Source organism: Phragmites australis, chromosome 12 (assembly GCF_958298935.1).
Source record: "Phragmites australis chromosome 12, lpPhrAust1.1, whole genome shotgun sequence".
NCBI lineage: Eukaryota > Viridiplantae > Streptophyta > Magnoliopsida > Poales > Poaceae > Phragmites > Phragmites australis.
In genome coordinates, this window is record NC_084932.1 from 32,943,576 (window position 1) to 32,956,487 (window position 12,912).

Below are 12,912 nucleotides of genomic sequence, written 5' to 3' on the forward strand. Positions count from 1 at the left end.
AGCGCTACAAACCTACCTACATAGGGATGGAAATTAGACATGTGGATCTAGGTAACCGCAGGTTTTGTATCCAACGGGTACGGGTTCAGGTTTGAATATTTGCCCACGGGTTTTACGGGTTGAGTACTCGAAATGGACTAGGTCAGGTTTGGATTTACAGTTTCACCCATGGGTGCCCACGGGTCACCCAAAATCTTAGCCCAGCTATGAAGCACCCCGGGTTATCCCCGGTGTTTAAAACCATTATTATACCAGTCCATGGATCAGTCGCTGGTAAATAAAAGTCTTACAATAGGTAATATCAATGCCATACAACTCGAGGGGTGGTGAGCATAATCCACCAACCTAATAAAACATACAGCACTAAGCCCAAGTGCATTATTATAAGGGTCAACGACAACAGACTACACAGCAGAGGCAGCATGGAGAACACGCCACTCCACAGGCAACTCAGGTGCGGACGCGACCAAGCCTACTCGTCTGCCTCACCATCTGCCTCGGTGAAGTCCGGATCATCCTCTGAAAGCATAAGCAAGGGTGAGTACAAAAGTACTCAACAAGTCTCAACCCTTGCCCTACGGTAGGGGTACGAATACATGCTTAAGAGAATGTCAAGGATAAGCTGTAAGGTTGAATTTTACAGAAAGCTAAGTTGTACACATGCATAGTTCAATTTATGTAAAACGGTTTATGAAAACGATATCAGTAATAAAATATGGTTGTCCAAATTTTATTGTTGCTGGACACCACGTCCACGGCAACCCACAGCATACGGCCGGACATATATTCCAAAACAGGGCATACCTTGCCCACTCACTCACAAGGAGAACACACGCAACCCAACTAGTTGCTGCAACCGAACTATAGTTTGTCCATGACTGAAGACACGGCTATTCGAATAGTTTTACCTCTGCAGAGTTGTACACTTTACCCACAAGCTGAGTTCGGCAACATTCCACCGCCATGGAAGTGTGACTCAACAAAGCCATTACCCACCACAGCATCATCACACTGATCGTCTACGGGAGCTAACCAGGGGTTCATGACCTTTAGCTAGGCCTCCAACCGGGTCACAAAGCCTGCATCGCTTGCACTTGTTCCATGGTTCCCCACTGCAAACACGCCTCCAGACGATAGTAGACTAGCTGGGGGGATTTAGACTAAGCCCTACCCATACAGGGTCGAGTGGTTGTACTGTATAGACTAGGTAGGATGTCACATCAACTTAGTCCTTAAACGAGCCTGTAAGACCCGCGTTGCCGGGATCTCCTGTGCCTCCTGTATCAGTCCCTGGATTACATAGCTGATACGCACAGTATAACAGTTGTAGTATCATAGTCTAACTTAGTACATAAACTTAAGGTACTGAGTAATAAAGGTTTACAAACCGTACTACATATTACAAACCTGGCCTACGGCCATCAAAGTACACAGCGGAAACAACGCCCAATCCACAAGCAGCGAGGGTGCGAACACGACACTCATGACTATTCTTCATTCCCAGCTTCACATGTGGCGAAGTCGGCATCGGCTTCTTCTTCTGAATGATAGCAAGAGTGGGTACGGAAGGTACTCAGCAAGCCCTATACTACTTTCAAGGGGTTGATAGATGCATAATGGTGTAATTCAAGGATAAGGTTTTACAGTTATAGTTTTAGCATAAAGCCATTTTATGCAGGTATTTCATTTTATCATCAGCTATTGACTTTAAAAGAATTTCAAAAGTTCAAAAACCAGTAACCAGCTGTATCTGGCGATTTTTCGATCCTGGGAGGGGCTACACCTCACTCCGTAGTCCTTTTTATCACATCTAGTGTACCTCTAGTACCACACAGCTTCTGGCGGATCGAGCTAGAAACTTCATCATATGGACATCTAATCCACACACTCACTCATCAAAACCCACGCACCCAGAGTCTAGTCAAAACGGTTACTGCTGTCGCATGTCCATAACCGTGGACACGGCTATTCGAATAGGTTTACACTCTGCAAAGGTTATACAGCTTTACCCATACGATATGCTCAGCCTCCACCGTAGCTAGTGGAGGAGCGAATCATACCGAGATTCTCCAAACACCTTTCCTGCCAGACTTTTCCACGTGATCCATCAAGTACCAGAGGCCATGTTTCGAAGGTCAGTCCCATTTTTAAGCCTAAGCCGGCTAGCAACCTCCAACATCGGGACAACTGGTAACTTGGCTCAAGCGCTGCTCTCAGCCTCCTGGTATTATGCCCAACTCAGTTTGGTGAAAGAAAAGTCAAGTCCTGCCCATACAGGACGTATGGTTGCACGGGGTGGCTAAGCATGACGGCGCATTGACTCGGTCCTTAAACGACCAGGGCAGGTATCTTCCGGCAATGAGTACCCCCACGATACCTCACGCCCCCAAGAGCACCCTCCCCGGAGGACTACTCTACCTACCCCCGCCAAAGCAGTTTTCACCCATTTTTACACATCACCTTCCATGTCCCACATGACATCAAGGATTTTCCAACCATCACAGAATTCACAACCATCAAGGAGGCATGGTATATGAGTTATCATTGGTAACAGTAAATCTTGTCTCCGAAGAGAAGTGTTTTAAAAGCGATATCACCGAGGAGACATATTTTAAAGGCGACATCTCCGAGGAGAGGTATTTAATCCTAAGCATGCTAGATATTAAGACATCGTCTATTGTTAATATAGGTAACAACAGGTATTCCTAGGGTGATATGTTTTCTAAATGATGACGTATAAGGTATGGCAGTGTTGATAGGACTAACTACTACAAGTAGTTTGAAAGGAAAACGCAATATATAGCACATGCGATAATAAGTCCGATTTAAGTTGATCATGTACATTATTTGAAAAACCATAGGTTCAATATGATCAAGGAGATAGGACTTGCCTTCTCCAGAGGTTTCCTCGAGGTCTTGGTTGAAGTCAGGATCCTCCTTAGTCCTGACACTCCCGACGTAGAATTCGCAGAATATGTGCTCTTGCTCTCCTGCAATTATAACTACGATTAACTACGAGCTATACTAGGGAGAATTCATTTAACACCATTTGGAAAGCCAATTAAGCCATAAAGGACATCACAACGTGACCAATGAGTAGATCTCAATTTTTGATGAATTTCGGCAAAAGAATCGCCGAATTCGGAGCCAGAATGGAAAAGTTACAGCTCTCGGAAGATTAAATCGAATTTAATTCAGAAACAAAATCCTAAAATACACTATTCATAGGTGGGACCCACGTGAACAGTACCAACAGGACCCACTTAGTTTCAACCCGGGCCTGGATGGGCCGGATTTGGGCTTTGAACGGGCTGGGTCGTACAGTACCGGGCTCGCACAGTCTCTGGGCTAGGGGCTAACGGGCTCTGGGAACTGGGCCGATCTACTGGGGCATAGCCCAGTAGTAGTTAAGCCAGCCAGGCCGGCTACTGGGCCAAGTCAGGCCTGCTGGCCAGGCCAAGCTTACGGCCCGAGGCCGTTTTGGGACGAGTGCGCGCGGGTGTGGCCCGACGGCGCACGCGCGCTGGCGCGTGGCAGGAGGAAGGGGATTTGGCGTCGGCGGCGAGTGGCTGCGGCAGCGCAGTGCCGGGAACCTCGACGGTGGCACGCTCTAGCCAGATTTTTGCAACGACGATAGCACGCCGGGCCTCTACACAGTGCGGCGGACTTGTCTGGGGGTCCGTCGACGACAGCTGGCCACGGATGCAGCGTCGGGCACCGGCCGGAGGGCAAAAATGGAGAGGCGTGACTCGGGCAGCACCTCCCCTGCATGGGGAGGTGATCTACCTGCAAGAAAATGGGGCCTAATGCCCCGTGCAGCATGGCTCGATGGCCGGCAGACACATGGAGTACCAACGCAAGCCGGCGGCGAGAAATTGCCGGTGACGGACTCAACCACAAGGCGGAGCACGGCTATGTGCACGGAATCACTACGGGGGCCACCTATATGCTAATTTTGCAGCTCTAGGAGGGCGAGGGGACTCACCAGAAAGGCGGATGGCGGTGGTCACGATGGCTGAAGCTAGGTCAAAGGACGATGGCGGAGCGGCTCGGCTTCTCTGCGCGGACGGCTCACGTACGGCCTCCGGCGATCAGGCGGTGGCACGGGGACAGCGTCTGATCGCCCGGTCCTCCTGGACAACACGTCGGTGGCATGTCATCGGTGGTGAGTGGTGGTGGCGTGAAATGGAGGCGGCGGTGGTGAGTCTGGTGAAAGGGGGCAAACAGGGGTGCGACCATGCTATTTATTAGCGAGAGAGAGAGGACGGTGCGGCAAGAGGGGCACGGGAACGTGGCGCATCGTACTGTCCTTGGCGAGCAGCAGAGTGCGGCGCGAAGATGGTAGCGTGGCGGTGACATGGCGGCTCTGGTCCACGACCGGGCGACGCGCGGCAAAGGGCTACCAGCGCGCGCATACGGTGGCGCAATCGCCGAGCATGGGGTGGAAGGGGCCGAGAGAGGGGGGATGAGAGAGGAGAGTGAGCAGCGGCCGGTGAGCTGGCGCGTCGTGCTGGCGAAAAGAGAAGGGGGAGGAAGGAGACGCGCAGGCGGCGGCGATGGCTGACGTGTGGCACGAGGGGACGATTCAGGCAACGTTTTCCAGCGCGAGCGTGCAGCAACTGGCCGAGGCCGAGAGGATAGTGAGTGGGCCGTGGCGATGTGCTTGCGGCCCAGCGCGGGGGGGGAGGTAAAGGTTAAATGGGTCGAGAAGTTGGGTTGCGCAAGGGAAAAGAAAGAGAAGTCGGCCCACTTGGAATTTGAAGGAGAAAAGAAAGAGAGAATTAGTTGGAATCTTTGGGATAATCCAATTTGGAATATTGAATTTGGATTAAGATCAAGTTCCTTTGAAATATTTGGACTTGATCTAGAGACCTTGAAGATGGTTTGAATCCATAAATTTGAATTCAAAATAGATTTGAGCTGAGCAGAGACTAAGAGTAAGATTGAAATTGAGAAACATTCAATTTCGATCCTCCTTACAAGGATCCATAGAAACCTCCAGCAACACATATAAACTAACTCGATGCAGCGACTAAATTGGAACTCCTTCTATTACATTTTTAGAACATCTACTCAACTCAACAAGTTCAACAGATATGAGTGTGCATATACTGACACATACACACATCCACGTACTCATCTTAGCCAACTTATCTAATCCTAAAAAGTTTTAATTTGGGGCTAACTTTGTAATCAACCACATACCTGACTCAGGATGTTACAGAACCAAGGCAAGCATCTCCTCATAGAGCCTGCCACATGGGCAGCACTCCTCCGGAAGCCTGTCTCACCGACAGCGCTCTGACTCCCTAGGCATTCCCGAAGGAACCCTGATTTGCCTCAGCTCTAACCCCAACTCAGGAATTAACCCTATCACCCGACCATAACCCACACAACACCAACACCAAGTTTTACACTTTTGAAAAGCTAGATATGAAGTAACAATAAAGATTACCATTCCTAAGTATACTTAGTACAAGATACTCGTCTAGGCATAAGTACTTTAGCTACGGCGAGATCCTAGGTTTTCCAAGATTAAGCATACAGGATAATGCAAATGGCTGGCTAAGATTACATTAGGTTATAAATATATCAACATTTTAAAATATGCCAACTAATAACACTTCATGCATTATATCGGAGTGAAACGACTGCTACGGGTTGTGTTGATAAAACTGGGTTCAATATGGTCAAAGGAAAACGGATTGAGACTTGTCTTTATTGAAGTCCTCGAGGAGGTCTTGCTCAAATTCCTGGGTTCCTGGCACCCGCTCCTCCTCCTCCTCAACGAACTCTCCAGCTTCTAGACACGACAAACAATAGAGCAATACACAAATAAATACAAAAAGTATAATTAAATTTGGAATAAATAAGAAACTGGTATAAATAGATATAGCTTGAATTTAGAGGAATATTGGTGGAAAAATCATCGAAATCGGAGTTGAAATGGAGGATTTATAGGCTTTGGAAGTTAATCGGTGGAATAAAAGGAAAAAGGGGAATATTCTCGAAATATTCTACTGAATTTCGGTTTTCTGGAAAAGATGAAAGAGTACTATGCACGGTGGGTTGTATATGGCATTGGGCTTGGCTAGTTGGCCTTCTGGGCCGAAGCGGCCAACGACGGTCTGGCGGGGGCGAACGACCGGCAGACGGCGTTAAGGCACCGGGCCCACCTGTCGTGTTAAGGCAGAGAGAGAGGGGTGACGGGGGAGACGGCAGGGAGATGTTGGCTCGGAGGGGTGTCATGGGACAGCGGCAGGGAGACTCCCACAGCGGAGCACCGCCGGAAAGCTTGCCGGAAGACCTTTCCGGCCACCGTTCTTGACGGCGAAAGTACCGAAAGAGAGAGGGAGGTGTGGGGAATCCATTTTTGTGATGAACCAAGCGAGGGGAGGGATAGGATGGCCTGGTGTCTAGTGGCTATAGCGGCGGCTTGGGGAGCTCGGCGTGGAGCTCGGTGAGGAATGGCGAGGCGGAGAGGGGTGTATGGGAGGGTGGTGGTGCTCGATGCAGTGCTCGACGGCCAAGAATGGTAGCGGTTGGGGCTTGGTCGAGGGAGATCGACTGTGGGGGGTGAGCTCAGCTCAGTGGTGAAGGGAGAGAGCGGTGGGAGTGGAGGAGGGAGAGAAGCTTGCCTCAAGAGCTTGGGTTGCCGTGATGAAGAGAAATGGAGTTTGGGCGTGGCTTTTTATAGGCGGGGAAGGGGCGGGAGTTCGCCGGTGAGAGGATGGCGGCGGGGATGGCTCGGCGTGCTTTGGTACAAGCGGCGTAAATGCGGTCGTAGCTGAGCGGCTCGGCTCCAGCTACTCCGTATGCGCATGCACGGATGTGTTTGTGCGGAGGGAGAACGGGTCGGGGCAAGCAGAGGACACAACGTCGTCTGGTGGTGTCCGGCGGCCGGGTTTCTCACGTGTGGTCGTCGCTGGTACAATGAGATGTGACGAGTTAGAGCAGAGGGGGAAGGAGGGATGGCACGGCGGTATGGCGTGTGCATCGAGCAGGCAGAGGGTGGGGTCATGTGTGTACGCGGTCGTACGAGCTCTTCTCACGCGCGCGTACTGCGTGAGCGCGGTTGCCGCGAGGAAGAAGAAGAGGGGAGGCGCGCGAGCGGGCCAAGCTAGAGCTGCGCCGGGAAGGAAGGGAGAGGGGGAGATGGGGCGGAGGGGGAAGAAGTGGAGCGGCCCAGGGAAGGAAAACGGTCGGGCCGGGCGGGCTGGCCGGGTGAGGAAAGGGGAGAAGAGAAGATGGGCCGGAGGGAAAAGAAAATATAGTTGGGCCCTAGGGAAGGGGGAGGTTTTGAGATTTTTTGAATTTTTGGAAAATATTTGAGATGGTTTTGAAATGATTTGAAGGATTTTGTTTGAATTTTGATTTGGCCAAAATTTGGGATGTTACATGCTAGCTCATCAGGCCACAGCCCATAGGCCAGCCCAATTGGCCACCTCACACCATCACACAAGGACACGCTCGGCCTCTCGTCTCCCCATGTGGCCTTCCCGATGCCCTCACGCTCGGCCTCCATGCTGCCACCCCCTAGCCGCCCAGCCTCCCTAACGATTGGCCGCGCTGCCCGACCTTCTTATAAGGGGGGTAGACTTCTTAGCCAACCTTGTAGTTCTGGAATCCAGTGGAATTGATGTTATTTTGGGTATGGACTAGCTAGCGAAATACAAGGGAATCATAGACTGCGCCAGAAAGAGCAGTTCAACTGACCAACAGAGAAGGCACGCAGATCGAGTTTGTTGCAACTATACCCTCAGCAGAGGAATGCTCACTAAATCAAATGAAGGGTATTCCTGTAGAAGATATTAGTGTGGTGAACGAGTTCCCGGATGTTTTTCCCGATAATCTTCCAGGTATGCCGCCAGATCGTGAAATAGAATTTGTTATTGAGTTAGTACCAAGAACTGCACCTATATATAAGAGACCTTATAGAATGGATGCCAATCAGCTGGCTGAGCTCAAGGAGCAAATCCAAGAGCTGTTAGACAAAGGGTTTATCCGCCCCAGTTCTTCGCCCTGGGGAGCCCCAGTCATCTTTGTACCAAAGAATGACGGAACGCAAAGGATGTGCATAGACTATCGGGCTCTCAATGAAGTAACTATCAAGAACAAATATCCACTGCCTCACATTGATGGTCTGTTTGATCAATTGAAAGGAGCGTGTATTTTCTCTAAGATTGATCTTCGGTCCGGATACCACCAATTGAAGATTCGCGCTTCAAATATTCCAAAGACCGCGTTCATTACCCGATATGGCCTTTATGAGTTAATGGTAATGTCTTTTAGCTTGACAAATGCACCAGCATATTTCATGTACCTATTGAATAAGGTCTTCATGGAGTTTCTGGACAAGTTCGTCGTGGTGTTTATTGATGATATCCTAGTCTTCTCCAAGAACGAGGAAGAACACAAGGAATGCTTAAGGATGGTATTACAGAAACTTAGAGAGAACCAGCTATATGCCAAATTGAGTAAGTGTGAGTTTTGGTTAACAGAAGTACCTTTCCTTGGTCATATTATTTCATCAGGAGGTGTATCCGTGGATCCATCCAAAGTGAGGGATGTTCTAAACTGGAAAACCCCCAGAACTTTTCGGAGATCCGCAGTTTCTTGGGTTTAACAGGGTATTACCGCCGGTTTATAGAAGGTTTTTCCAAGATAGCGAAACCAATGATAAAACTACTAGAAAAAGGAGCATAATTCAAATGGACAGCCGCTCGAGAAGCCAATTTCAACGAGTTGAAGAAAAAGTTAACCACCGCGCTGGTTCTTATTATGCCAGATACCCAGAAGCCATTCTCTATGTATTGTGATGCGTCTCGACAAGGGTTGGGATGTGTGCTTATGCAAGAAGGTCATGTGGTAGCATATGCATCCAGGCAGTTGAGGAAACATGAGAAAAATTATCTGACCCATGATTTGGAGTTAGCTGCAGTGGTTCATGCCCTTAAGATTTGGAGGCACTACCTCGTTGGCAACCGATGTGAAATATATACGGATCATAAAAGCCTAAAGTATATTTTCACCCAACCGGATATTAATCTTCGGCAACGTCGATGGTTGGAATTAATCAAAGATTATGATGTGAGAATACATTACCACCCTGGGAAAGCGAATGTTGTAGCAGATGCTCTGAGTAGGAAGGGCTATTGCAATATGGCTATGTTGCAAAGAAGTCAGCCGGAATTATGCAAGGAGTTTGAAAGGTTGAATTTGGGTTTTGTTGCTAACATGGATGCAACGGTAATAGAAATGAAGTCACAATTGGAAGAAGACATCCGAAAAGGACAGTGGGAAGATGAGAAAATATAGGAGATCAAAGAACTCATGAAAATAAATAAAGCACTGGGATTCTCGGGAGATGGTCAAGGAACAGTATGGTTTGAGAAAAGAATCTGTGTGCCCAACCAGAAAGCTTTAAGGGATTTGATCTTGTAAGAAGCACATGATTCTGCATATTCCATCCATCCCGGAAGCACCAAGATATATCTGGATCTGAAAGAGTATTATTGGTGGCATGGTATGAAAAGAGATATTGCAGAATATGTGGCTTTGTATGACATCTGTCAGAGAGTAAAGGCAGAACATCAAAGGCCAGCAGGATTATTGCAACCCTTGAAAGTTCCGGAGTGGAGGTGGGAAGAAATCGGTATGGATTTCATTTTCGGGTTACCCCGTACTCAAGCAGGCTACGATTCTATTTGGGTAGTGGTGAATCGCTTAACGAAAGTTGCGCATTTTATCCCAGTCAAGACAACATATTCAAGTGCAAAACTTGCCGAGCTGTATATATCAAAGATTGTGTGCCTACATGGTGTACCCAAAAAGATCGTGTCAGACAGAGGTACTCAATTTACCTCTCGCTTCTAGTAGAAGCTACATGAATCCTTGGACACTAAACTGAACTTCAGTTCTACATATCACCCCCAAACCGATGGGCAAACAGAGAGGACCAACCAAGTGTTGGAAGATATGTTAAAAGCCTACACCTTGAAGTACAAGCAGAGTTGGGATAAAAGCTTATCATATGCAGAGTTTTCTTACAATAACAGCTACCAAGACAGTCTCAAAATGTCTCCATTTGAAGCTTTGTATGGTAGAAAGTGCAGAACTCCGTTGTATTGGAATGAAACTGGAGAAAGCCAAGTGTTTGGACCAGAAGTTCTTAGAAGAGCAGAAGAGCAGGTTCAGACCATACAGGAAAACTTGAGGACTGCACAGTCCCGACAAAAGAGTTATGCGGATAATCGGCAGAGAGAATTGACCTTTGAAGTGGGAGATATGGTGTATTTGAAAGTCTCACCTATCAGAGGTCTCCGCAGGTTTAAAGTTAAAGGGAAATTGGCACCCAGGTATATTGGACCATTCAAGATAGTTGCTAGACGTGGAGAGGTAGCATATCAGCTGGAACTACCATCTGCATTGGCTGACATGCATGACGTATTTCATATATCTCAATTAAAGAAATGTTTAAGAGTGCCAGAGGAACAGTTGTCCCTAGAAGAAGTGGACCCAAAAGAAGATCTGACGTACGCAGAATATCCTATCAGAATTCTGGACACTGCCGGACGCCGTTTCCAGCATGACCGAAGCACCGCTGGCCTTCTTCTCCGTCGCCGGCCGTCTCCGGAGCTCCTCTGCCGCCGTCGAGCCCGCAGTGAGACTCCCCTTTCCCCCCTTTCTCTCCTGCGCCACTCGCCATTGAATTCCGTGGCTCGATACGCCATTTGGCGCATCGCCGGTGAGCTCAACGCCGCCCCTGCCGCTGCCGGCCGCCGCCCACCCCCCCCCCCCCCAGTTGAAAGCCGCCGGCACTGCCCCTTTTAAAGCTCAACTGTCGGATCTCCGACCAACGGCCCGGATTAGACCGGCCGGTATCTTACCCCTTCGGTCCACCATGGACCGATGGACCGATGCTCTTTCAGTGGTCCACAAGCCCCGTAGACCATTTCCAGGTCTTTTTCATTTGAGAAATAAATCTGGTTTCATTTTATGACGTTGTCGGTGTATCAGGAACCGGGGGCCCCTGAGTCCCGAGGCCAGGCCAGCCGTCCGCCACGTGTCACCATCCCGTGAGGTCCCTCCTGCGAGATGAGGAAAATCTAAGTTCCGGGAGAAGGTGCTCGGGGTCACAGCCTCTGGTCCCCGAGCACCCCAGTTCCCCGATGACCCGCAGAGTCCAAGTATCGGGAAGAAAGTGCTCGGGGAGGTGCCCGGTCAGCCCCGAGCACCCTAGTCCCCCGACAATCAGAAGAGCTAAGTTCCGGGAGAAAGCGCTCGGGGGGGCTGCGTGCGGCAGCCCCCGAACGCCCGGTTCCCCGAGGGTCAGTGCAAAAATGCTCGGGAGAGAGTGCTTGGGGTTGCACGTGGCAGCCCCCGAGCACTCGGTTCCCCGAAGGTTCGTGCGAGAGTGCTCGGGAGAGAGTGCTCGGGGAGGTAAACAGTGCCCCCGAGCACCCGGTACCCCAAGGGCAAGGGTAGGCATTCTCGGGAGAGGGTGCTCGAGGAGGTGAACAGTACCCCCGAGCACTCGGTGCCCCGACGACCCAGAAGGGCCCCTGAGGGGCCCGTCGATGAGGTGTCAACCAGTCAGAGGTCCGAGGCCGCATTTAATGGGCGTGCGCGGCCTGACATCCCCAACTGCTCCCGCCGCAGTGTCAGTCCCTGCTATGCTTTGGCAGAGAGGCGTGGGGCCATTAATTGCACGGGTCCCGTCCCGTATCATCCGGTGTGTCTCGGGATAACATCGCCAGGATCAAGGCGTTCCGCCTGCCGCCCTGTCGTGGCAGAGGAACAAGACAGGGCAGGCGCGCCGGGTGCCTCTGTGGCTGCTCGGTGGGCCCTCTCAACGGCGCCCGTTGCCAGGGCGCCCACAGTGACAAGTGACCGGACGCGTGCCGTATTTTTTCCACCGCCCCAATCACTTCGCCCAGAGGAAATGATGACACCTTTCTCAGTCGTGGCATCTTGGAACTTGTGCCCCTTCCTTCCCGTTCGGGGTGTGTCGCGGCCGGCGAGTGCATAAAAGGATCGGCATACAGAGAGAAGAAAACAAGGAAAGACAAGCCCAAGCAGTCGACCGTGCCACACTCAGACGAAAAAGACGAACCCCACAACGAACCAAGCCAACAGACGAAAACATTGCAAGCAAGCCTAAGCAGAGCTCCTGCTGAAGAACAAGGAGCCTCAAGCTCTTAGTTAGACACTATATTCTTGTAACCAGATATATCTCTGAGGGATCCCCCTCAGGATAAGTTATTGCATCCATACAGGAGTAGGGGTATTACGCCCCCGTGCGGCCCGAACCTGTCTAAACTCCGGTGCATTTACTTCCCTTTGCACTAGGTCGATCATCCCCCACCACCGGCCGTTGCATTTACTTCCACTTCCATTTATTTCTCCGACGAACTTATTCAGGATCACCCCCCCCCGGCCGAATCTCTAAAAAGGGGTCTCTCGGGATCCCTGCGACAGGAGTTAATCCTCCGACAGACGTCATAAATCTAATTTCCAGTATAAAAACAATTCGGATTTTCTTTGATAATAAGTAAAATTTGCAGAAACACCCCTGGAACTTCAAACTGATTTAAATGAAAAAATATTCAACTATAAAGATGTAGATATCATTGGGCGATACAATTTTCATAAAGATTATCTCCATCTAAGATCATATTAAAAAGATATGAATTTTTCATTGAATATCATCTGTGGAACATAGAACATATCTACACGCGGAATGTCGACAGGCCTCCAGACTCACTGCTCGTGTGCCGACAGGTCTCTAAAGCCACTTCCACATGGCCCTTGTCGGCACTCTAGAAGCCGACAGATACTTATTTTTGGCGGATACTTATTCTTACAATTTTATGAATTCAGCTATTATTTTTATAATTTTTTAATAAAATA